This window comes from Globicephala melas, chromosome 1 (genome assembly GCF_963455315.2).
Source record: "Globicephala melas chromosome 1, mGloMel1.2, whole genome shotgun sequence".
Taxonomy (NCBI): domain Eukaryota; kingdom Metazoa; phylum Chordata; class Mammalia; order Artiodactyla; family Delphinidae; genus Globicephala; species Globicephala melas.
Genome location: NC_083314.1, coordinates 32,480,732 through 32,507,835, shown reverse-complemented (window position 1 = coordinate 32,507,835; position 27,104 = coordinate 32,480,732).

Here is a 27,104-nt window from a genome sequence, read left to right as displayed (position 1 = left end):
CACAAGCTGTGTGGCCCGGCCAAAAAAAAAAAGATAAATACATACTAGGGATGTACAACATGGTAGATACGATGAACACTGCTGTATGTTACATATGAAAGGTGTTAAGGAGTAAATCCTAAGGGTTCTCATCACAAGGAAAATATTTTTTCTACTTCTTTAATCTTGTATCTATTTGAGATGATGGATGTTCACTAAACTTACTGTGATAATCATTTGATGATGTATGTAAGCCAAGTTTCTATGCTGCACACCTTAAACTTATACAGTGGTGTGTGTCAATTATATCTCAATAAAACTGGAAGAAAAAGAAAAAAATGAAATAAAAAAAAAAGAAAGAGGTGTGGACAGGAGTCAGCTGAATTGGGGGACAACAGAGGGTGGGGTGTGCGGGAAAGGACGCATATGTCTGTCGAAGATCAGTGGTCGAAGGCTGAGGCAAGAAGAGCATGGTCGGAGGGGGAGGGGATATTACAACCTCCACCAACCCCCAGCACAGCGTTCTGTCCCTGTTGAACTGCCGTAAGCTCTCCCACATTTCTATTTTACCTGTAGAGATCTGAGAGTTTTCAGGAACGAATTCTGGGAAGTTCTGACTCTGTGTGAAAGGCAACGTCAGAAACAACAGCATACCAAGGCGTGATTACGGTCTCTAAAAATGTATCTATCCCTTCTTCTCTGAGTAGTTAAACTCAGAATTTCAGTGAGGCACCTGGCTCCTCAGCTCAAGACCCCGTGTCCCAGCTTCCCTTGCTCCTAGCTGTGGCTTTAGGGTGAAGTTTTAGCCAATGGCATGTGAGTGGAAGGGATGGGTGCCACTTCTGGGTAGTACCCTAAAGGGAAAGACATACACTCCACTGCCCTTTCCCCCCTTCTCTCTGACCAGATGTGGATGTGATGGCAGGAGCTGGAGCAATTACCTTAGATCTTGACATGGAAGCCACATGTTGAGGATGGCAGAGTGACAAAGTAGGATGAGTCTGTCCTGCACTGTGAAACTGCCATAGGACTCTCTCTTGGTGAAGCCACTCTTAGCATGACTTTGTCACAGCAGCTGAACTTGTATCATACCTATGTAAATAACACAGCCAACAGTTGCTGAGAGCTTCCTGTGTATCCATCACTGTACTGGGGGTTTTACACGTAGCATTTAATTTAATCTCCTCCTAAGCCAGTGAGTTGGTGAGCAGCATGCTGTCCTGACCCTCAACACCCCAGACATATCTCTCCTCCCCTCCCTATCCTATCCAGGCAAGGTCAGGTTGTTGGAGTATCTGCCTCACAGCCCTCATTGTCTCCGCCACATACCATGCAATGGATCATGCACATATGAAGAGCCCACATCTATGAATAAACTCAGACTAAGACATAGCCGCCCCCCCAATTTAACGATCCTTCACGTGGAGTAGGAGTGGCGATCCCTGCTTGATGGCTGTGGTTACATGCAGTAGTCTGTATACCGGTCCTACCCCCACTCTTCCTTCCCACTCAGGAACGCCTATTGCAGTGCGGGGGAGTCGGAGTGACATTATTGAGGATGAGTCTTGAATTTGTTCTAATTTATTTTTTAGAAGGTGGATTCCTCCATAAGTATTTTGAGCACTATTAGTAACAAATCTTTCTTCACCCTCTCATTTGACTGTGGTGGATCGGTTGTAATGACACTGCTGTGGGGAACCACCAGCCTGAGGGACTGCTTCAGTCATTGGTCATGTCTGCAGCTGGTCAGCTTTCCCTCGCACGGTCTGCAGCACCACAGGGCAAGGACAATGGGGTGCTAGCTCTTCAGTGTGGACAGAACACACGGATGTCATAAAAAAGAACATGGGCCAGTTTTGCACTCCCTGAGTATTCCTTCTGCCTTCTGCTTACAGTGTCTTGCTTTCCCTTCAGGGAGCACCTACTGCCTATTCCATGTGTTCAAACGTCTGCTCTTTTCAAAGTTTAGGCACGTGACCCAAACCTGACTAGAGTCTCTCTCTCTCTCTCTCTCTCTCTCACCCAGTGTTGTGTCCCAGGTAACAAGATGTATAACAGTTGGGACTGAATTGTCTTGACTCATGAATTCTCACTACTCTGGATACTGAGTATTAATTTACATAATTAATTAGAGCAAATTCAAGATTATCCTTAAATGCAGTCACTCTCTCCTGCATTTCAATATGTCTTCTTGAAGTGGAGAGAGAAGACTCACACTAGAGTTAACAGGTAGGAAAGCTGCATAATGGGCAGGACCCCAGGTCCTGTCCTTCCCAGGCATTGTTGCCCAAGTCCCCCTCTCATTCTGGGAGCTTCCCTGTAATCCGAGCAACCACACTGCACAACTTTAGGAGGAACCATTCACATGTCATCTCTGGTGTTGTGCAAAGAGGTGGCACTGCCCCATAGCCTTCCAGTACATTCCTCGTTGTTGTTTAAGTTAGCACAAGTCGGTTCTTGAGGGTTACAACCAAAGAAGCTAACCTGGAATCTTTAGCCATTCTCCCACAACCCACTGCTATTCAACCATCCAGCAACTAGACTTGCTTCCCTTTTCCTTTAAGTGCTCCAGGAATAGCATTATCACATTTGAAATATAAAAGAGTAAACAAAAATACAGGATACCCAGTTAAGTTTGATTTCAGATAGACATAATTTTTTAGTATAACTATGTCTCATGCAATTTTTGGGCACCCTGTGTTGTATCTGGCAGCCCTACCCAGGGAAGAAAATGATGTCTCATCTTTCGGGGTTGATCTAAAAGCACTCACCCACATTTACCCTTTTCTCCTGCCCCTTACCGCAATATGTAAAGTGCATCTTTAGGAGTGGCCATATAATTTACCAGATGGTTGGTTTAAGGGTAGGCACCTGATACAAAATGGACCAAGGTGCCTTCCCAGAATTTTTCAGACAGGAAGTAAGAAACAATTAAGTACTGTCAGGTGTAAGAGTTTGGAAAACACTAAGCTCAGGGACTAATGGCAGCCTCGATTTCTTACACATGAACAGGACTGGTCTTTATTGAGAGAATAAGTTGGATGTGCAGGCAGAAGCAGAGCGGAGAGAGGGAGACAATTCTGACAGTGTTCGAATTGCAGGTTCCAGCTGTTCTTGAGACCTCCCTGCCTTGGCCATGTTTTGATTTTTAATCTTTCTTAGATTCTATGAACTATTCAGTTCTTCTTTGCCCAAGAGTTGAAGCCAAATTAAAACAAGTTGCAACCCTTATTTCATTGTATTGGAGTAAAGTTCTTAAGTTTCCATCTTCCCAAGATGTGAGTGGGAGCTGTATCTTACTCATTCTGGCCACCACAGCATGTAACCCAGCACCTGGCATAGACTAGGAGCTAGATTATATTTTAACTAAATTAATAAATGACTCCGTGGGCTTGGAGGTCAGCAGTATAATGTACATTTGACGAACTTCATTTCTTGAAAGATACTCACACCAGGAATTTTCTCAGCAGCTCACTGAAATGCCCTGAAACTTAGAGCATCTACCACCCACAGCTGGCCTGTTTGGAAGCAAGACTATGTTGGGTCATGTGTTTTTATAGAGGGTGGAGAGTAATGAGCCTTTATGATAAGGATCGTGATACTGAAACAACCTTGCTTCAAAAGCTAACCTCCTTGCATTTTGCAGTTGTTTCAATTCCCTTCTAGACAGATGAGAATGGAATAGGAGCAAGTCCTGTTAGGCCCTCCTAAGGAAGCCCTGGGAAGATGGCCCTGGCACTCTTGGGCCAGACCTAGCACAATTCCTGACAGCGGGAAGTGTAGGGAAAGGTCCAGGTGTAAGTGAATAGGGTAGGGGTCCCCGGAGAAAGAGAACCAAGCCTGGCTGTCTTGACATAAGAGAAGCCATTTTAGGCCTAAGCCATTTTGGGATCTAAGCCTGGCCACGATGCTTGCCCTTGAGCAGGTCTCAGTAATAATGATCTTAAGGGCACAAAAGAACAAATGACTGTGAACAGGAAAGAGAAGTAACAATAGCAAAGATAATAAATCAGTTGTAAAGATTCCCAGTTCTGTTTCAATGTTAAAAATTAGCCTGAAGCATTTTCTTGAGCTGTTTTGCAGAATTTAAACCCACCTCGAGTGCTCAACCACCAGGTCTACTGGAACCTAAAAGATGATGTCATTGACTTTTCTGACCCTGGTGACTTCAATCAGCTAAAGCTTGGACACTTGTAGACTTTTGCCCCAGTTCTATACTGAATTCTTCTGTTCAAGCCCCTTCATGAATATGTATATACCACTCAACCCCATCATGAATATGCATGTACTCTTAGTTGAAATTTTCCCCAGTTTTGCCGTTGGGGAGACACTGCTTTGGGAAAGATCCTGGTGTTCTCCTTACTTGTTGAAAATAATAAGTCCTTCCTTCTCCTGATCTTTGGCTTGGTTGTGTCTTTCAGCTTGACACCAACCAAGAGGTGAACCAGTTTTCGGGTAGCGTCTGTAAGGCATGCCCAGGTGGTACCATCAGGAGCGGTGGTATGTAACCCTCAGCCCTCCGACATCCTAATTATTACAGAATGTCCTGCCTGGGCTCTGACCCTTCAAGCCCCATCACCCTGTCTCAGGCCCCTCAAAAGCCTGAAATTTTGTTGCCAGAGGTTCAAAGCTCTCAGGTTACAACAGAGGCGGGGCACCTGGAAGCACAGGCCCCACGTCCCCTAACAAGACTTTCAGGAAAGAGGAGTCAGCTTTCAGCTCCAGTGCCAAGCTGTCTAGAAAGGGGGACCAGTGAGTGTCTTGCCCTCCCTAGAGAGCGGTAGCCCCTGTCTCCCAAGCTGTGCAGGGAGACAATTCTTTCTGTCGGCCAGTGGAAGAATGAACTCTGTTGCCCTCTGCACTTGAGGAATTCCATCATCCTTAAATTATTTGTGTCAATCGTTTGAATCGAAAGAGAATTTTAGAGCTGGGAGAATTTGTTTATATTGTTGCAATTTATAATGCTCGTTTTGTCACAGCAGTTTGCCTATACAAAAGGATGACCTAACATTCACTTATGGAGAGAGAAAACAAAAAGCAAACTAAGGCTTTGCAACATCAAAGTGAATATTATTTTTGACAAAATGTACAGAGATGTGGAAAAAAGGCTGATCAGAAGGTTTTGTTAATAATGGGCTTGCTGGCTGATCCCTGAGGCTCCCTTCAGCTCTAAGTTTTTGTTTCTTCTGTGCTCATCACACTTGCATGCTGATTTTTGTATCAATGGTGAGGAAGGACTCCAGTGAAAATGTTGTCAGCACGATGGGCTGACAGAACAGTTGTGATTTGTGGAGATGTCCTCCCAACTATCTTATCCCTGTTAAGTATATTCTTGCTGGGAATTTCCAGGAGAGAACCTGATCATTTACTGACCTATTGACCTACATACCTACCTATTGATGTCTCTTCTTTATCATCAACTACTATTGTTATTATGCTAAGTGCTTCAGATATATCATCTCATTAAAAATTCTCACTTAAAATTCTTTTCAATCTTATGAAGAGATACTATCTTCTCATTTGATGTATGAAGAAATTGAGTCCTAGTGAGATTAACTTGACTGATGTCACACAGCTGGTAAATGACCAAGCCAGGGTTGGGACTGAAACCTTCCTGACTTCAGAATCTTAATGAGTTTGTGTAATTGGCTTCCTTCCCTGATCCGCTTGCTTAAATTGTATGTTACCTTCTTCTTTGTCCCTTAAGACATTTCAGGGTCTTTATATTCTCCAGTGCAGAGGGTCTTAATCTGGGTTTGCAGAAGAGTTTCAGGGAATCTGGGTTTACAGAAGAGCTTCAGGGAAATCAGTGAAGCTTTTGAAAGACACGTACATTTTATGTGTAGATACTCACGTATGTGTTTCTGGGAAGAGATTCCATTGCTCTTATTGCATTCTTGAATGGTTATGAGACCCTGAGTGTTGGTGTGAGTTGGCTCATTCCAATGAACTCTAGTGTCAAGTTCTAGGACAGAGGTTCCCAAACATTAGTGAGCATCAGTCTCACCCAGGGAGCTTGTTAAAATGCAGATGCGCTGCCACTCCAGGTGATGTTGAAACTTGGTCTCTGTGCACTGGTGCCAAATCAAATCTTGGAGACAGAGCTTTGGGTGCCCAGGAGCCCCACAGGGTCCTGCTCAATTTCATAGGGAGTCTGATTTGGTAGATCTGGGGCCAGACCAGGAATCTCCTTTTTTTTAAAATTTAATTTTTATTTTATATTGGAGTATAGTTGATTTATAATGCTGTAGTTAGAGGAATCTACATTTTAACAAGCACCTCAGTTGATTGTGATGCTGGATATCTGGGATACACATCTCACGGGGAGAATAAATTATTTTATTTGATGAGTTACTCTGCAGTTCCCACTCATTTCCCAGTGATCTTAGATCCTATAGTTACCCTTGTGACATTATTGTAGCAACCCCTTTGAAAAGAATCCAGGCATTTTCCACTCCTCCCCCAAAAAAGGTTTGAACCTGTCCGTGAATGTCAGGGTTGTGCTCCATAGAAAGAGGAGATCCAGAGAATAAAGACAAATCAAAAGGAATTTCAACAAATTCTCCCAAATGCAAATACTCAAATTGTTGGATATTCCAGTACTGATGCCATCAGCCAGTGATTCCTCACTCTTCATACAGGAGCCTTTGCCCTGGTGAGTTCACTGGGGCCCAGGAGGGGGCCTTACCTTGTATGTGCCTAAATCTTCATGGCAGACTGGTGGGTCAGTTTGCCCTGCCCAGGCCTTTTGTCTAACCCCTTTTGTCTCCTTTCATCGCCAACAGGAGGCTAGTGGGGTATGAAACTTCATAAAACTTTTTGTTGCATTTTGCACCAGGCATGGCTATAGTGGCCACCCGAATTACACTGGGTCAATTAAATTGTCTCAGGATTTTGAAATGGGGGGAGGGGGCTCAGAAACCCTAAACTTTCTGGAAGTGGGAAGTTATGTCAATTTTGGTTGAGGCAGCTATGTTCGTTTTAATAAGCAAATGGAACAGAAAAGGTCTATTGGGGAGAGGGAGGAAAGTTTCCATTCTTTCTGAGTTCCAGTTGTGTTTCCTGTTTTTGGTTTTTTTTTTTTTTTTTACGGTACAAGGGCCTCTCATGGCTGTGGCCTCTCCCATTGCAGAGCACAGGCTCCGGACGCGCAGGCTCAGCGGTCATGGCTCACGGGTCCAGCCGCTCCGCGGCATGTGGGATCTTCCCGGACCGGGACACGAACCCGTGTCCTCTGCATCGGCAGGCGGACTCTCAACCACTGCGCTACCAGGGAAGCCCCCTGTTTTTGGTTTTATGAGGCACCTCCATGGTCTTTTTTTTGCTAAAGCAAGTTTGAGTGAATTTTACTTCTTCCAATCAAATGATTCTTTACTAGCATGCTTTCCAAAACATTTCCACTGCAGACAGAAAATACTAGTACTTGCATAGCACAGTCTTGGACCACTTGTGGCACCACATCTGGCGATCTCTGCTTTACTAAGACGTAAAATAGTATAACGAAGAGGATTTGTAATCAGTAGACTGACAGAGAAAATATCGAATGGGCTGTGGAGTTGAGATGGGATATGGGTTGTGCTGAAGTGGAATGGTGTGTGATGATCTCTTCCTTTCAGGACAAGTGACCAATGGCCTTTAGTACCCTCAGCCTCTCAGAACCTAGACATGGTCTAGCCCACCGAGATCAAGGTTTTGGGGAACTGTACAGCTGTAAAACATGAGACTAACTGTGCTGGTTCTTTCCTGAAACCTTGCATGGAGTATGGCAAGAAAGGGAGAAACTCCAGCCTAGGTTACCCAGTTGAAAGCACATAGGGCAATTATGTAGTTAATCTCTTTGTGGGATGCCCTTTCTGAGCTGATGGGGACCTTATCAAGAAATTATTAATTCATCTTGCCAAATTATAACAGATGAATTCTCTGCCATCCCCTTTTTGTGACTCAAGTTAATGCCTTGATTAAAAAAGAAAGGGGTCCTCATAAGTGGAAATATGCATAACTGAGAAGTGAGTAAACTGAGCCCCTCCAGAGAGCTTCCCACTGCATACCCTGTAAATCAATGTCATGTTGCATTCCACTATAAAATGCATTCTTTGACCAGGCCAAGTGTATAGTGAGTTCTGGGTGTCAAGCTTGAGAGCAAACATGAGAAAGGAGATCCAGTCCATTTTTCCCCTCTGAGGAAGAGTAGGTAAGAAACAAAGATAGAGCTGGGTGTAGCCTAGGTTGTTGCTAAGCAACAGAGCCCCTGCAGAAATGGTCACCCCAGAACACTTGCAGTGCTCTTTCTAAACAACCCTTCAGGCCAAGCATTGAGGAAGCAGTCTGACCCAACAAATTTCTGTCACTGGCTTGGAACCAATAGAATTCCTTAGAAGAGACAGACAGCCCACTGGGTTTCTATGGGAAGAACACACTTCTGTGCTTGATTCAAACAAACAGGGAGTCTTACTCTGTCCACAGTTGGCCAGGCACCAGGCAGAAGTGAACTCCCACACTCTTGAAGCAGAGCATCAATATATTTACAATGGGAAATACAGTGCCACACTTTAATGCTTATCTGGGGGGAAATGTGCAATAGCCAAGATATAGTTAATGAGAATAACGGCAGAGAATCTCAAAACATACCACAAAGCTTCAGTAATTAAAACAATATGTATTAACATAGGAATAAGTAAATCAGTGCAACAGAATAAATAATCCAAGCACGCTATATAATTGGGAAGTTAGTAAATGATCATAGTGGCATTTCAGATCATTGGGGATAAAATGTTGTGATTATTAGTTATAAATTTGGAAATAAAATAAAATTAGAATTACAACTAACACTGTATCCAAAGATAAGATTCCAGGTGAATTAAAGATCTAAATATAAGGAAAAATAACAACCAAATTGTAAAAAAGCAGTACAAGAAAATAACATTGAACAGGGAAAGTTTTTATTTTAAAAGTAAACCATAAATACCAGAAGCCATAAAAGAAAATACTGTCAGATTTGACAGTATGAAAATTTCTTTTTGAAAAAAGATGTCATAAATAAGATCAAAAGACAAACAGCAGAGGGGATTTCCCTGGTGGTCCAGTGGTTAAGAATCTGCCTGCCAGTGCAGGGGATATTGGTTCCATCCCTGGTGGGGGAAGATCCCACATGCTGTGGGGCAAATAAGTACACAACTACTGAGCCCACGCTCTAGAGCCTGCAAGCTGCAACTACTGAGCCCACATGCCACAACTACTGAAGTCCGTGTGCCTAGAGCCCTTGCTCTGAAACAAGAGAAGCCACCGCAATGAGAAGCCTGCACACCGCAATGAAGAGTAGCCCCTTCTGGCCACAACTAGAGAAAGCCCACGTGCAGTAACAAAGACCCAGTGCAGGCAAAAAAAAAACAAAAAAAACCAAAAAAAAAAAAAAAGACAAGCAGCAGAGAGGAAGAAAATATTTGCAACATACAGAGCAGAGAATAGGTTACTATCCATTATATATAAAAAGTTTCTACAAGTTAATAAAAACAATCCAATTATTTGAAAAGATAATTTATAAAAGAATACGAACAACTTAGAAACTCATCTCACCAGCAAACTAAAATAAGGCTGATTTGCTATTTTCTACCCATCACATTGGCTAAAGTTAAAAAGCAAAATAATATATAATTCATGCTTTTGGGAAATGAGCAATCACACACATCCTTGGTAGGAGTAGAAATCTAAATTCATACCAAGTTTTGGAAGGCGGTGTAATATCTATTCAATTTTAATTCAATTTCTAGGAATTCATCCTATAGAAATACTTATCCATGTACAATCATAAGTAATATATGGGTAAAAGATGTTTTATTTAGCAGTTGACAAGAATAAAAAAACAAGACAAAACTAGTTCATTCCCTATTTCTGTTACATAGTCTTTCTTTGAACAGGGTACAATTGATTAAGCTTACCCTCAACAAATTACAATTTTATCTTTCTGAAATTACACCCAATTTACTTTGATTGGAAAGCATTCCTAAACTCTTCAGTCACACTTTCCACACAACACCTCATTCACTGTGTATGAGTTTTGCTATTTTAACTCTCAGATGGCAATCTTATTTTCTAGCACCAAAGTGTGAGAAATTAGAAGACTGGTAAAATGCCACAGGAATTCAATATATTATTAATTTTCCTTTCCCACTTTTGAGTCAAGAGGGCTGTTTCTTTCATGGACTCATCAACTCATCATCACGTTGCTGAGGCAGAGGAATCTTTGGTGGAAGGTATGGTGGTAGGGGATGCAGAGGAGAAGGGAACCAAAACATAATAAATTGTTAGTAAGTGCCTGGCACCATAAAAAGCAGTGAGTCACACCTTGAATGATTTTACTCTGCAGGAGACATTTGGCCATATCTGGGGATATTTTTGGTTGTCACAACTAGGAGGTTCTTACTGGCATCTAGTGGGCAGAGGCCGAGGATGCTGCTAAACAACCTAAAATGCACAGGACAAGCCCCCACAACAAAGGATTATCCAGTCCAAAATGTCAATCGATACTATTGATATAAGGCAATATAAAGCATCTTACATGGATATCTCATTAATATTCCCAACAACCCTATGAAGTTGGAACAGTAGAAAGTCTCTTAGTAGACTCACACTAAATCAACTCACTAACCCAATTAACTGGCATTCTCCCTTTCCTCCATAAAACACAATGAGTGATGACCAGGGCACACAAAGTGCTCAAGGCTGACCACTGACAAGAATGCTTGTGCACTTCTGCTTCATCAATACAGCTGTACTTACCAAGTTTCTTTTGTTACTGGACCTTCTAATTTTCTTATTATCATAATTATGTAATTTAATGACATATCACATGAATCAGAATTTTTCAATCTTGACACTGACATAAATCAATGATATCATTACAGGAGTGCAAATATAAAAGGAGGGACTTCCCGGGTGGCACAGTCGTTAAGAATCTGCCTGCCAATGCAGGGGACATGGGTTCGAGCCCTGGTCTGGGAAGATCCCACATGCCACAGAGCAACTAAGCCCGTGTGCCACAACTACTGAGCCTGTGTGCCACAACTACTGAAGCCCATGTGCCTAGAGCCTGTGCTCCACAACAAGAGAAGCTACCGCAATGAGAAGCCCGCACACTGCAATGAAGAGTAGCCCCTGCTCACTGCAACTAGAGAAAGCCCACACGCAGCAACGAAGACCCAATGCAACCATAAGTGAATAAATTAATTAATTTAAAAAATATAGAAGGAATTGTTTCTATGATAACTGACATGGCAGAGACTGGCTAGACCTCACTAACCTAACTTCTGGACATACAACTGGACCACATTTCCCAGACCTCTTTGCTTTGGATGGGACCATACTTCTACTTCTCACCAGTGGAGTGTGAACAGAGGTGGTATGCATCTCTTCTAGGCTGAGGTAGTTAAAGGGTGGGTATGCCTTCATTATCCTCCTTCCTTCTCTTTTCCCTGCTTGTCACCTGATGCACCCAAAACAGTAACTTCAGAAGCCACGTATTGAATACTCCATGGCCAAAACTGAAGGGCCTTGCACCCATGAATCATGCTTGGAGGAGAGTCACTCACCAACTAGGAGCAATTGTTTTGGCCTTTATGTGAATAAGAAAAAAAATTCTATTGTTCTTGAACCATTATACATTTTGGGGCTTGTTGTTAGAGCAAGTTATGTTTCCTTAATTAATTAAGTGGCTTAAAGACTCTGGAAATACAGGCATGCCTTGGAGATACTGAGGATTCAGCTCCAGACCACCACAATAAAGTGAGTCACACGAATGTCTTTGGTTTCCCAGTGCATATAAAAGTTATGTTTACACTATACTGTAGTCTATTAAGTGTGCAATAGCATTATGTCTAAAAACACTGTAAATGCCTTAATTTAAAAATACTTTATTGTGGGAGGGAGGGAGACGCAAGAGGGAAGAGATATGGGGATATATGTATATGTGTAGCTGATTCACTTTGTTATAAAGCAGAAACTAACACACCATTGAAAAGCAATTATACTCCAATAAAGGTGTTAAAAAATTCCCAGAAATTTAAAGCTGAGCCAAAAATAATGAAAAAAGAAAAAACTTTATTGACTCCCTCTTGCGAGAGCACCAGAATCACAACTAACTACTGAACAGTCATTGAAAGGAAGACACTGGAACTCACCAGAAAAGATACCCCACCTCCAAAGACAAAGGAGAAGCCACAATGAGATGCTAGAAGGGATGCAATCACAATAAAACCAAATCCCATAACTGCTGGGTGGGTGACTCACAAACTGGAGAACAATTATACCACAGAAGTCCACCCACTGGAGTGAAGGTTCTGAGCCCCATGTCAGGCTTCCCAACCTGGGGGTCCGGCAATGGGAGGAGGAATTTCTAGAGAATCAGAATTTGAAGGCTAGTAGGATTTGACTGTAGGACTTTGACAGGACTGGGGAAAACAGAGACTCCACTCTTGGAGGTCACACACAAAGTAGTGTGCACACTGGGACCCAGGGGAAGGAGCAGTGACCCCATAGGACACTCAGCCAGACCTACCTGCTAGTATTGGAGGGTCTCCTGCTGAGGTGGGGGATGGCTGTGGCTCACCAGGGGGACAAGGACACTGGCAGCAGAAGTTCTGGGAAGTACTCCTTGGTGTGAGTCCTCCCAGAGTCCACCATTAGCCCCACCAAAGAGCTGGGTAGGCTCTAGTGCTGGGTCGCCTCAGGCCAAACACCCAACAGGGAGGGAACCCAGCATCACTCATCAGCATACAAGTAGATTCAAGTTTTACTGAGCTCTGCCCACCTGAGTAACACCCAGCTCTACTCACCACCAGTCCCTCCCATCAGGAAGCTTGCACAAGCCTCTTAGATAGCCTCATCCACGAGATGGCAGACAGCAGAAGCAAGAAGAACTACAATTCTGCAGCCTGTGGAAGGAAAACCACATTCACAGAAAGATAGACAAAATGAAAAGGCAGAGGACTTTGTACAAGATGAAGGAAGAAGATAAAACCCCAGAAAAACAACTAAATGAAGTAGAAAGAGGAAACCTTCCAGAAAAATAATTCAGAATAATGATAGTGAAGATGCTCCAGGACCTTGGAAAAAGAATGGAGGCAAAGATCGAGAAGATGCAAGAAATGTTTAACAAAGACCTAGAAGAATTAAAGAACAAGCACCTAGAAGAATTAAAGAACAAACAAACAGAGATGAACAATACAATAACTGAAATGAAAAATACACTAGAAGGAATCAATAGAAGAGTAACTGAGGCAGAAGAACAGATAAGTGCCCTGGAAGACAGAATGGTGGAATTCACTGCTGCAGAACAGAATAAAGAAAGAAGAATTAAAAAAATGAAGACAGCCTAAGAGACCTCTGGGACAACATTAAATGCACCAACATTTGCATTATAGGAGTCCCAGAAGGAGAAGGAGAGAGAAAGGACCTGAGAAAATATTTGAAGATATTATAGTCGAAAACTTCCCTAACATGGGGAAAGAAATAGTCACCCAAGTCCAGGAAGCTCAGAGAGTCCCAGGGAGGATAAACCCAAGGGGAAACATGCCCAGACACATAGTGGTCAAATTGACAAAAATAAAAGACAAAGAAAAATTGTTGAAAGCAACAAGGGAAAAACGACAAATAACATACAAAGGAATTCCCATAAAGTTAACAGCTGATTTCTCAGCAGAAACTCTACAAGCCAGAAGGGAGTGGCATGATATACTTAAGGTGATTAAAGGGAAGAACCTACAACCAAGATTACTCTACCCGGCAAGGATCTCATTCAGATTCGATGGAGAAATCAAAAGCTTTACAGACAAGCAAAATCTAAGAGAATTCAGCACCACCAAACCAGCTCTGCAACAAATGCTAAAGGAACTTCTCTAAGTGGGAAACACAAGAGAAGAAAAAGACCTGCAAAAACAAACCCATAACAATTAAGAAAATGGTAATAGGAACATACATATCGATAATTACCTTAAACGTGAATGGATTAAATGTTCCAACCAAAAGACACAGGCTCGCTGAATGGATACAAAAACAAGACCCATATATATGCTGTCTACAAGAGACCCACTTCAGACATAGGGACACATATAGACTGAAAGTGAGGGGATGGAAAAAGATATTCCATGTAAATTGAAATCAAAAGAAAGCTGGAGTAACAATACTCATATCAAATAAAATAGACTTTAAAATAAAGATTGTTACAAGAGACAAAGAAGGACACTACATAGTGATCAAGGGATCAATCCAAGAAGAAGATATAACAATTATAAATATATATGCACCCAACATAGGAGCACCTCAATACAGAAGGCAACTGCTAACAGCTATAAAAGAAGAAATCAACAGTAACACAATAATAGAGTGGGACTTTAACACCTCACTTACACCAATGGACAGATCATCCAGACAGAAAATTAATAAGGAAACACAAGCTTTAAGTGACAGTGTAGACCAGAGAGATTTAATTGATATTTATAGGACATTCCATCCCCAAACAGCAGATTACACTTTCTTCTCAAGTGCACATGGAACATTCTCCAGGATAGATCACATTTTGGGTCACAAATCAAGCCTCGGTAAATTTAAGAAAATTGAAATCATATCAAGCATCCTGTCTGACCACAATGCTATGAGATTAGAAATCAATCACAGGGAAAAAATCGTAAAAAACACAAACACATGGAGGCTAAACAGTACGTTACTAAATAACCAAGAGATCACTGAAAAAATCAAAGAGGAAATAAAAAAATACCTAGAGATAAATTACAATGAAAACACGACGACCCAAAACCTGTGGGATGCAGCAAAAGCAGTTCTAAGAGGGAAGTTTATAGCAATACAATCCTACCTCAAGAAACAAGAAAAATCTCAAATAAACAATCTAACCTTACACCTAAAGGAAATAGAGAAAGAAAAACAAACTAAACCTAAAGTTAGTAGAAGAAAAGAAATCATACAGATCAGAGCAGAAATAAATGAAATAGAAACAAAGAAAACAATAACAAAGATCAATAAAACTAAAAGCTGGTTCTTTGAGAAGATAAACAAAATTGATAAACCTTTAGCTAGACTCATCAAGAAAAAGAGGGAGAGGACTCAAATCAATAAAATTAGAAATGAAAAAGGAGACATTACAACGGACACCGCAGAAATACAAAGCATCCTAAGAGACTACTACAAGCAACTCCATGCCAATAAAATGGACAACCTGGAAGAAATGGACAAATGCCTAGAAAGGTATAACCTTCCAAGACTGAACCAGGAAGAAATAGAAAATATGAACAGACCGATCACAAGTAATGAAATTGAAACTATGATTAAAAATCTTCTAACAAACAAAAGTCCAGGACCAGATGGATTCACAGGTGAATTCTATCAAACATTTAGAGAAGAGCTAACACGCATCCTTCTCAAACTCTTCCAAAAAATTGCAGAGGAAGGAACACTCCCAAACTCATTCTATGAAGCCACCACCATCACCCTGATACCAAAACCAGACAAAGATACTACAAAAAAAAGAAAATTACAAATCACTGATGAATATAGATGCAAAAATCCTCAACAAAATACTAGCAAACAAAATCCAACAGCACATTAAAAGGATCATACACCATGATCGAATGGGATTTATCCAAGGGATGCAAGGATTCTTCAATATACACAAACCAATCCATGTGATACACCATATTAACAAACTGAAGATAAAAAACCATATGATCATCTCAATAGATACAGAAAAAGCTTTTGACAAAATTCAACACCAATTTATGATAAAAACTCTCCAGAATGTGGGCATAGAGGGAACCTATCTCAACATAATAAAGGTCATATACGACAAACCCACAGCAAACATCATTCTCAGTGGTGAAAAACTGAAAGCATTTCCTCTAAGATCAGGAACAAGACAAGGATGTCCACTCTTGCCAGTATTATTCAAAAGAGTTTTGGAAGTCCTAGCCATGGCAATCAGAGAAGAAAAAGAAATAAAAGGAATGCAAATTGGAAAAGAAGCAGTAAAACTGTCACTGTTTGCAGATGACATGATACTATACATAGAGAATCTTAAAGATGCCACCAGAAAACTACTAGAGCTAAACAATGAATTTGGTAAAGATGCAGGATACAAAATTAATGCAGAGAAATCTCTTGCATTCTTATACACTAACAATGAAAGATCAGAAAGAGAAATTAAGGAAACAATCCCATTCACCACTGCAACAAAAAGAATAAAATACCTAGGAATAAGCCTACCTAAGGAGGTAAAAGACCTGTACTCAGAAAACTCTAAGACACTGATGAAAGAAATCAAAGATGACACAAACAGATGGAGAGATATACCATGTTCTTGGATTGGAAGAATCAATATTGTGAAAATGACTATACTACCCAAAGCAATCTACAGATTCAATGCAATCCCTATCAAATTACCAGTGGCATTTTTTACAGAACTAGAACCAAAAATCTTAAAATTTGTATGGAGACACAAAAGACTCCGAATAGACAAAGCAGTCTTGAGGGAAAAAAATGGAGCTGGAGGAATCAGACTCCCTGACTTCAGACTATACTACAAAGCTACAGTAATCAAGACAATATGGTACTGGCACAAAAACAGAAATATAGATCAATGGAACAGGATAGAAAGCCCAGAGATAAACCCCCATACCTATGGTCAACTAATCTATGACAAAGGAGGCAAGGATATACAATGGAGAAAAGATCTTCTCTTCAATAAGTGGTGCTGGGAAAACTGGACAGCTACATGTAAAAGAATGAAATTAGAACACTCCCTAACACCATACACAAAAATAAACTCAAAATCGATTCGAGACCTAAATGTAAGACCGGACACTATAAAACTCTTAGAGGAAAACATAAGAAGAGCACTCTTTGACATAAATCACAGCAAGATTTTTTCTGATCCACCTCCTAGAGTAAAGGAAATAAAAACAAAAATAAACAAATGGGATCTAATGAAACTTAAAAGCTTTTGCAAAGCAAAGGAAACTACAAACAAGAAGAAAAGACAACCCAACCCTCAGAATGGGAGAAAATATTTACAAATGAATCAACAGACAAAGGATTACTCTCCAAAATATATGAACAGCTCAAGCAGTTCAATATTAAAAAATTTGTTTAACAAACAACCCAATAAAAAATGGGCAGAAGACCTAAATAGACATCTCTCCAAAGGAGACATACAGATGGCCAAGAAGCACATGAAAAGCTGCTCAGCATCAGTAATTATTAGAGAAATGCAAATCAAAACTACAATGAGGTATCACCTCACACCAGTTAGAATGGGCATCATCAGAAAATCTACAAACAACAAATGCTGGAGAGGGTGTGGAGAAAAGGGAACCCTCTTGCACTGTTGGTGGGAATGTAAATAGATACAGCCACTATGGAGAACAGTATGGAGGTTCCTGTAAAAACTAAAAATAGGGGCTTCCCTGGTGGCGCAGTGGTTGAGAGTCCGCCTGCCGATGCAGGGGACACGGGTTCGTGCCCCGGTCCGGGAGGATCCCACATTCCGTGGAGTGGCTGGGCCCGTGAGCCATGGCCGCTGGGCCTGCGCGTCCGGAGCCTGTGCTCTGCGGCGGGGGAGGCCGCAGCAGTGAGAGGCCCACGTACCACAAAATAAATAAATAAATATTAAAAAAAAAACTAAAAATAGTATTACCACATGACCCAGCAATCCCACTACTGGGCATATACCCAGAGAAAACCATAATTCAAATTCAATGTTTATTGCAGCACTATTTACAATAGCCAGGTCATGGAAGCAACCTAAATGCCCATTGACACATGAACAGGTAAAGAAGACGTGGTACATATATACAATGGGATATTACTCAGCCAAAAAGAAAGGAACGAAATTGGGTCATTTGTAGAGATGTGGATGGATTTGGAGACTGTCATACAGAGTGAAGTAAGTCAGAAAGAGAAAAACAAATATCGTATATTAACGCATATATGTGGAACCTAGAAAAATGGTATAGATGAACCGGTTGGCAGGGCAGAAATAGAGAAACAGATGTAAAGAACAAATGTATGGACGCCAAGGGAGGAAAGCGGCGGGGGTGGTGGTGGTGGTGTGATGAATTGGGAGATTGGGATTGATATATATACACTAATATGTATAAAATAGATAACTAATAAGAACCTGCTGTATAAAAAATAAATAAAATAAAATTCAAAAAAATTTTATTGCTAAAAAATGCTGTCATCTGAGCCTTCAGCAAGTTGTAGTAGTAACATCAAAGATCACTGATCACAGATCACTATAACAAATATAATAATAATAGAAAAATATGAAATATTGTGAGAATTAGTAAAGTGTGACACAGAGACACAAAGTGAATAAATGCTGTTGGAAAAAATGGTGCTGGCAGACTTGCTTGACGTGGGGTTGCCACAAATTTTCAATTTGTAAAAAACTGCAATAAAGCAAAGCACGATAAAACAAGGTATGCCTGTACTTCTAAAAGCGAGTCCCTCAAAATTTGCCATTGTATTAGGTGTAGGACAGAAAATGGTATAATATTGGGAATGAAATCATTAACATCTAAAATAAATTTTATATTCATATTTCTTTTTAAGTCTTTTAAGCTTACACCATTTTGAAGAAATCATTAACTATGCATTGCTAGCATGGTTCATGCAAGAAAGTCATCTTGGAATCCAACCAGCAAACCCAGAGGCCTGGCCTTACATCAAAAGATTGACCTATACACATACTTCTAGCTATTTTAAGTTGAAATGTTTAAAGTAAATATGTACTGTTTTTTAATGATTTCTTGCTTTAACTGAGTTTTTGAGATAAACTACTTTCCACTAGTCCCAATCAATCCCACTGAATGAGAGGGCTTCCAGTGTTCAACCATTTTTCAAATGAGAAAACTGAGGTTCAGGAGGTAAGGTGACTTCACAAATCTCCAAAGCAAGTGGCAGAGCTAGAATCCACCTCCAGACTCCCAAACTCTCCACTGTTACTCCATGTGGTGGCTCTCCTTCCTCTTGGGAGCTCTGACACTGCTGAGCCAGACACAGGCCACCATCTCGTATCTGATGGAGAAGCCAGTGTGGCTTTCAGAGGCTTACTACAAACAAACAATGAGTTGCAAATGTTCCCATGGAAGTTGATCATTTGGCAAATGCTTTCGTTTACGGAGGTATTTAACTGCATGAAAGATGGAGCCAAGCCGCACAGCCCTGGCTGCATGTCAGTCCTGCCCAGAGCCCTTAGCAGAGACTCCCCCTCAGTGCCGCTGGTGTCCCGTGCCTGCAGGGCTGTGGCTGCCAGACCTTGGGAGATGCTCTTGAGTCTCCGGCTCCCTCTCACTGACACAGAGCTTTCTTTAGAGTTTACAAACAGATTTCTGACATGTTACTTTTTTTTTTGTGTGCGGCTTGCAGGATATCAGTTCAGTTCCCAGACCAGGGATTGAACCCAGGGCCACAGCAGTGAAAGCCCAGAATCCTAACCACTAGGCCACCACGGAACTCTGCCTGACGTGTTATCTTGGTTGAGCCTCTCAACCATCTTTAAGGTCAGTGGGACAGATTTTACCTCCTTTTACAGAAAATTGAGCTGAGAGAGGTTAAGTAATTTCCCTAAGTCCCATGGCTACTGTGTGTCAGGGATAGAGCTGAGATATAAACCCAGGTGTGTGCTTTCAGCTCCGTGTTCCTTTTGCCACACCACATGACCTTCTCCTGCTGCCCTGCCAAATCCCGTCACCCCAAAGCCTGGTGTCTCCTTAGTGGAACAGCTTGGTGTCCCAGTGAGAAAACACCTTTGAAGGAGAGCAGCCTCAGTTTGAGTCAGGGCTCTGACTCTTATCAGCCTGAGCTGCAGTCTTCTCATCTTTTGCATGGGAAAGCATAATCATACCAACTCACACCGGAGTGGTGAGGATTGTGCGTGCATTTGGTGAAAGCCACGATCACGGTGTCTGGCTCACAGTAGGGCTTCATTCCCCCTCATTGTCTGTACCTGAGTGTTGATGTCTGTGCTCTGCACCGGTGCCTTTCATTCCATCCTCGCAATGGGCTATGTGTAGGGCCTTCCAGCCTGGCTGGGAATTTCCCAAGAGCAGGGACCATGTCCCTTTTATGAAAAATACTTGGAAGTGGCTCCTGCCCTTGACCAGAAGACCTGAATTTTAGTCTTTTGTCACTTTCTTCCTCTGATCTTCAATTTTCCCATTTGTAAACTGAAGGAGTTTGACTAGATGATCTCTAAGGTCCTTCTGAATGATGATATTCTATGGTTTTCCTCACCAAGACTGGACCCTGAAGACGGAGGAACTGTGGCCACTTTTGCCCTGGATACTTCCTACTCCTAGCCCAGTGCCTGGGAGAGGGCTCTGCACATTCACAAATGTTTAGGTGCACAGCATTGTGTGCTGAGTATGATGCTACCGTCTCTGGGGAGACACAAGGAAGAGAAAGCAGTCCTATCCCCCAGGACTCCTACCCACCAAGAGTCCACCTCTGGTCTCATTGAGGAGACAGCAACAGCACACATGAAAACACCAAGGGTACTTAGTTCAGGCCCTGGGCATCTCTCCCTTGGAGGAATGCAAACAACCCCCTAACAGACTTCCTCACTTCTAGTATCTCCCCTTGCTCATTCATACCCATGCAGCTGCCAGATACACAAAGGCCAGATCTGATCAGATCTCTTACTGGCTTTGAAGCCTTCAATGCTCCTTCTCTCTTTCTGGTGAAAATCTGAACTCATTAGCATGGCACCAAACCCTTTGCTGTCCAATCCCAGCCTGCCCCGAGGGCTCCAGTCATCATCACTGCTCATTGGCACCCAGACGCTGATCATTTGGAACTTCCTGCTCTCATTCCCATCCCAGCCCCAGTCTTCCAGCATGCTTGAAAGCCTCTGCAACCCCCATGATTTGCTTGACCTGTTTAGGTACAATCCCATCACATTTCATTGACTTATTTCATCTCAACATTTCAGCCTGAAGTGCCCTTATCACCAGGAATTCCAGAATCTTCCTTTCCTCTCTCATTCCCTGCTATTCCACTGCACACAATTGCCTAGCAACCTGGGCGCTACTCAGTCCAAAGAGATTAGAGTGTGAGAAAAGTCAATGTATGAGAAAGATCAGAGTCATGCAAGATAAACCAGGATGGGTTGCCTGGAAACAGAGAACTTTCATCAGGATTTAGAATGTACGAGAACTTCGGCAGGTAGATGTGCTGGCAATGGGGAAGGGAGGACCCCTGAAGTATGGGATCAGTAGCTAAGGGGTGGAAAAAAGCAGCGCCTCAGGCTCAGAATGCAATGACGTCACTTGATAAATTCCAGTCTGGTAAGACTTTCAGAAACTGGGTGAGCTCATTCAATGCTGATATCGTTCCAAATTGGTATAGTCCTTGAGAGCCATAAAATATGTTCATGTCTTTGACAAGTAATCCTGCCCATGAAAATTTATGCTTTAAGGAAATAATTCACTGGAACACCAAATGCTCTTTGAACAATAGTGTTCATAGAGACATTCTATATAGTAGAGAACATGTGGAAGAAATCAACAGTTCAACAACAGGAGCTGGTTAAACAAAATATGAAATGTCTAGATAATGAAGTGTTAGGAAGATATTAAAACTGATAATTAAAGTTTGTACTATTCAATTCTGGATTAACAAGTCAGCAAATATGGATGGAGGGTGCTGTATCAGTTTGTTAGGGCTGCTGTAACAAAGTACCACGGAGTGGGTTGCTTAAAGACCAGAAATTTATCTTCCCACAGTTCTGGAGGCTGGAAGTCTGAGATCAAGGTGCAGCAGGTTGGTTTCTTCTGAGGCCTCTCTCCTTGGCTTGTAGATGTGTCTTCTCCCTTTGTCTGCGCAGGGTCTTCCCTGTGTGTGTGTCTGCGTCCTAATTTCCTCTTATAAGGACACCAGTCCTATTGGATTAGGCCCTCCCGCCGCGGAGCACAGGCTGTGGACGCGCAGGCCCAGCGGCCATGGCTCACGGGCCCAGCCGCTCCGCAGCACGCGGGATCCCCCCAGACCGGGGCATGAACCCGCGTCCCCTGCATCGGCAGGCGGACTCTCAACCACTGCGCCACTAGGGAAGCCCATGACTTCTCTTTAACTTAATTAATTATCTCTTTAAATATCCTATCTCCATATACAGTCACATTCTGAGGTATAGTGAATTAAGACTTCAACATATGAATACTGGGGGGACATGATGGCCTTTTCTGCATCTGAGACTGCACCATGGGTTTGGGGGACTGATATGAAAAAGACACAGTCACTGGTTACCAAACATCTATAGACAAGAAAAAGTCTGGCTTTGATGGAAGGATAGAACTCTGACAAGGTAAGAGGGTGGGGTGGGCAGGGAACAATTAGGGCAAAGGCCGGGAAGCAGAGCACAGATCGCACTTGACCTCTGTGAAGTTATTCTTGGGTGTTGTACACACAGGACTCAAAGGCTATAAGCACAAAGTGATTTTATTTTGTCTCCTACTTCCCTTTAAAATTTATTCAGCTGGGAAATTTCCTCCTCTGCTCCTGCACAAAAACTTACACAGTCTTATGACTTTCTGGTCACTCTTAGGTAATAAGACTTTTGGGTCACGTTAAGTTGTTATACTCTGTCCCAGTTTAGAAATTAATAATTTAAATAATCAAATTGATTAAATCAAAGCTTCCAACTTAAGCTACAGCCCCTCGTCTGGCTGGGCCACTTGCTGCAGATGGGCTATCTGGGGCAGGGAGCTGGGTGATGTTAACCTTTTCCCCCTATTCATCCTCCTTCTCTCTGCCTCTGTTTCTGGCCCCTTCTGGATTGGGGTTGAGGGAGGGAGAAGAAGATAGACTATTCCTATACGCATATTATCTCCATGACTAGAACAGGATCCTCTTGGCTGGGGAGGATTTTTGCCAGGTGTGGACTGGTCAGCCAACAGCAGGGAGAATAGGACCCAAGACCTCTCGGCTGCCAAAGGGGTGATGCAGCCCAGTTTGTGGTTTCTCAAATCTTAACTTCAATCAACTCCGATCATTAATGATCTTATGACTGCAGCTGGCTCTTTTGAGAACGTCTCAGGCCAAGAAGCAAAGTCAACTCCAACGGAAACTCAATGCAAATTGAGCTTCTGGGACCATATTTAACTTTACATTCTCCATGGAAGTGGTAGGAGAGATCAGAGGCAGTGAACCTCACGGAAGAGAAGCAAGGTCAGAGCTTGTCTGGGGTCTCACAGTGGAGAGGCACTGTGTCCTGGATCTGCAGACCTCTGGCCCTAGAGGTGTTGCATTACTTTCTTGAAAGAGGCAGTGTGATGTTCCAAACATAGGCTTTGGGGCCACACAGCTGATTCTATCTCTATATTAATGAGCTCTGTGGCCTTGAATAAGTCACTTAGCTTCTCAGTTTTATCTAGTTTTCAGAGTTGTCATGAGGAGGACAACATATAAAATATACAAAAGCATCTACCCGGTACCTGATATATGAAAGGTCGTAAATTAATTTTATTTGTTTCCCCTCCCCTCATCAATGCTGAAATGCAGCATTTTCCTGAGTCAATGAAAGACTACAGTCATGAGATGTGGTTGGGCTGATTCCCCAGGATGTGGGACCTTGTTGAGAGTTTCCAGGACCTGAGGGTAACCCAGGTAACAACATGGGGAAGGATATAGTTAGTTAGAGCTGTCCAGGCAGCAAGGATACTGGGACAATCTGTTTCCCTTCCTGAATCTCGAGCTACTCCTAGTGCCCTGATCTCATCCAGCCCCAGGCCCAGAAGGCTCACTCTCTAGGCAAATGGATTCCTAATAGCCATTGGCCGAGGCTTCAGGGTTGTGGTCCTCATGGCCTCACTGGGAGAGGTCCACTTCCTGCCTTTCTCCATTGGCCACCAGCCAAGTGGCCAGTTTCCCATCAGGCTGTGGCTGTTCCTCCTGTGGGCCCAGTTCAGTAGGGACACAGTCTCTACTCTTCCTGTGTCCATGAGCAAGGGCTTGTCTGGGGTATCACTCCTGGTTTCTCTCATTCCACCCGAGGAACAAGGGATCAACTTACTCGATTAATGATTTTGAGGAAGGAACTGAATATAAGTAGGGAGTCCTCCAGGATTCTGTCCTGAGATCTGCACTCTGAACTGTTCTGTCTACTCTGTGTGAGCTTAGAGAGCATGATCTGCATCTTCAGAACAGGCTTATTGCTGGGTGGGGAGTGGGATGTGGTGGGGGGATGGAGAGTGGGTAAAGGTATAATTTTCAAAAACGTCAAAAAACATTACTTCTATACAGATATGGAAGAATATATGCCAAAACTCTGTTTAACTCGTTAATAAGAAAATGTTAAAGCTGGGTCTTAAAAGCATTTGATGAAGAAATTTATATAGTTAGAAAAGGAATGCTGAAATGAGTTTATTAAATTAGATGCAAAATATCCTCCCATGCAATAAAATGATAGCCTTTGCAGTCATCTTCTCTATCAAACAGATATCGCTTGGGTCTCTGTCAGACAAAAATCTACATATTAACATGTAATATTAATGAATGTTAACAAATCTGGGTCCTAATACATAGTCAATAAAAGTCAAGCAAAGACTAATTTCTCCTGGAGGATTAAATAAATCTTGGCGGGACTGTTAGACAGTGATCCAGTATAATATTGAGACAAGTAGTCATGTTTTTTCATTATTTCCAAGATTTTGATAATTCTGGGTAATTCTTTTTTTTTTTTTTAATTTGTTTATTTTTGGCTGTGTTGGGTCTTCATTGCTGCGCACGGGCTTTCTCTAGTTGCAGCCAGCCGGGGCTACTCTTCATTACAGTGCGTGGGCTTCTCATTGCAGTGGTTTCTCTTGTTGCAGAGCATGGGCTCTAGGTGCATGGACTTCAGTAGTTGTGACTCGTGGGCTCTAGAGCTCAAGCTCAGTAGTTGTGGCACATGGGCTTAGTTGCTCCGGGGCATGTGGGATCTTCCCAGACCAGGGCTTGAACCCGTGTCCCCTGCATTGGCAGGTGGATTCTTAACCACTGCACCACCAAGGAAGTCCTGGGTAATTCTTAATAAGGGATAAATTCAGTACTGGAGAGGGGATATTAGCAAGCACAGCACATCTGAATATTTTGTTAAAATATTTTTTTTTACTATCTCCATCTTTGTGATTACTGGGTCTATCTCTCCTTTGCTTTTTTTGTTTTTGTTTTTGAATATTTATTTATTTAGTCTGTGCCGGGTCTTAGTTGCGGCACTTGGGATATTTGTTGTGGCGTGCAGGATCTTTACTTGTGGCATGTGGGATCTAGTTCCCTGACCAGGAATCGAGCCACCAGGGAAGTCCCCTCTCCTTTGGTTTTGTTTTTGTTTTGTTTTTCCACTTGGGTAGAGAAAAGAGGGGTGTTATTTATTGAGCCTCCCAAACTCCAGTGGGCATCCTCTCCCTTTGGTGAATCCCATCTCTGCCGTAGGAGCTGCTCCAGGCTAACTCTGGTTGGCTGATGGCCCAGCTCTCTTTGTTGCTTCCAACTCTCAGGCTAGGAGGCACCATCAATTCAACTCTCATACTGTGAAAGCACAGGAGGAAACAGACTTATTCATTTTTCTGCTATAATTTGCCAAGATGTCAGTTTAATAAACAAAATAAATATCTCTTGTCAGTGTTTTCTCCCATTATGAATATGTATGAGCTCTTAGAACTTTGGGAAGAGGCAGGCTTCTGAGGATAACTCCTGGATTTACAGCCCCCTAGATGAGAATTGCAGAGGGCCTGTGTGCCCTAATCTTTAACACCCCCACCCTTCCACCCTTATACTAGGCCTCTGAATATGTTTAGGAGGAAATGAGATTCGGTGAATAGCCATATCAATAAATACTCAGTGAATGCCTATTATCTGACAATCACAAAGATAGGACCAAGATGTATAGACTAAAATGACCAAAATGTATAGTCTCAGTCCTTCACAAGTCCATGGTCTTCTAGGAGAAAAATGTATAGACAAATTGCAAATGCAATGTGGTAAACATGGCAATGGAAGCGTGTGTGTGGTGTAGGCTTTTGCTAGGGTAGATAAAAAATATAGAATGTGCAAGAAGATACACCTAGGTTCCAATTTCCGCTCCACCATTTAGTTGAATGTCTTGGACAACTTATTTATAAAATGAGGTCAGTGCCCTCCTTACTGGTTTTGTGAGTTTTGGAAATAATAGGTTTAAATCGCTAAATGTAGTAAGTAGCACCTAGTTGGCACTCAATAAATTATAACTATTAATAAGGGGCATTTTAAAAATTCTTTCTTTCTGTCTTTCTTTCTTTCTTTCTTTCCTTCTTTCTTTTTTCCTTCCTACCTTCCTTCCTTGCTTTTTCTTGCTTCCTTTCTTTCTTCCTTCCTTCCTTTCTTTCTTTGTTTCTTTCTTTCTTTCTTCTTAGCTACAAAAAATAACTCATGATAGAATTGCCCTTTGTAATGTATAAGGCACTTTCATTTTTTTAAAAAGATCAATCTCAATTACTCTTTTAAAAGATTTTTCTTAATTTAATTTTTTAAGTTTTATTTTTACTTTAGGTTGTGTTCAGTCTTCATTGCTGCGCATGGGCTTTCTCTAGTTGTGGCAAGCGGGGGCTACCCTTTGTTGAGGTACACTAGCTTCTCTCATTCAGTGGCTTCTCTTGTTCCATATGTGATGGAGGGGCTCAGTGGCAGAAGACCACTGGGAGCTTTCAGAGAAGTTCTGAGAAAGGTCGAATAGTTGGACATTGGCTGGATCTGCTGCTGGACTAAGAGAGGAGGAAAGCTGGGGAAGATGGCCTAGAGGTTGTCCAGCTCGAAGGCTCCCTGAGGCATGTGCAGAAACCCTCTCAGGCAGCAAGATTGGGAAAGTGCCGCATTGTGGGGAGTGGCCTGAGTCCTGGCCCCGGCACTGCCACTAATCTATGCTACTCATTCATACAACTTCTGGTGCCGCAATGTCTTCACTTGTAAAATGGGGACAAATAATTCCAGCCCTAACCATTTCATAGTATTCTGAACAAGGAACAAGAACCAACTGCAGTTAACAGATATAAAAGAACACTGAAAATTGTAACAAATTCTGAAGGACTAGGAGAGAATTTTGTGTGTTT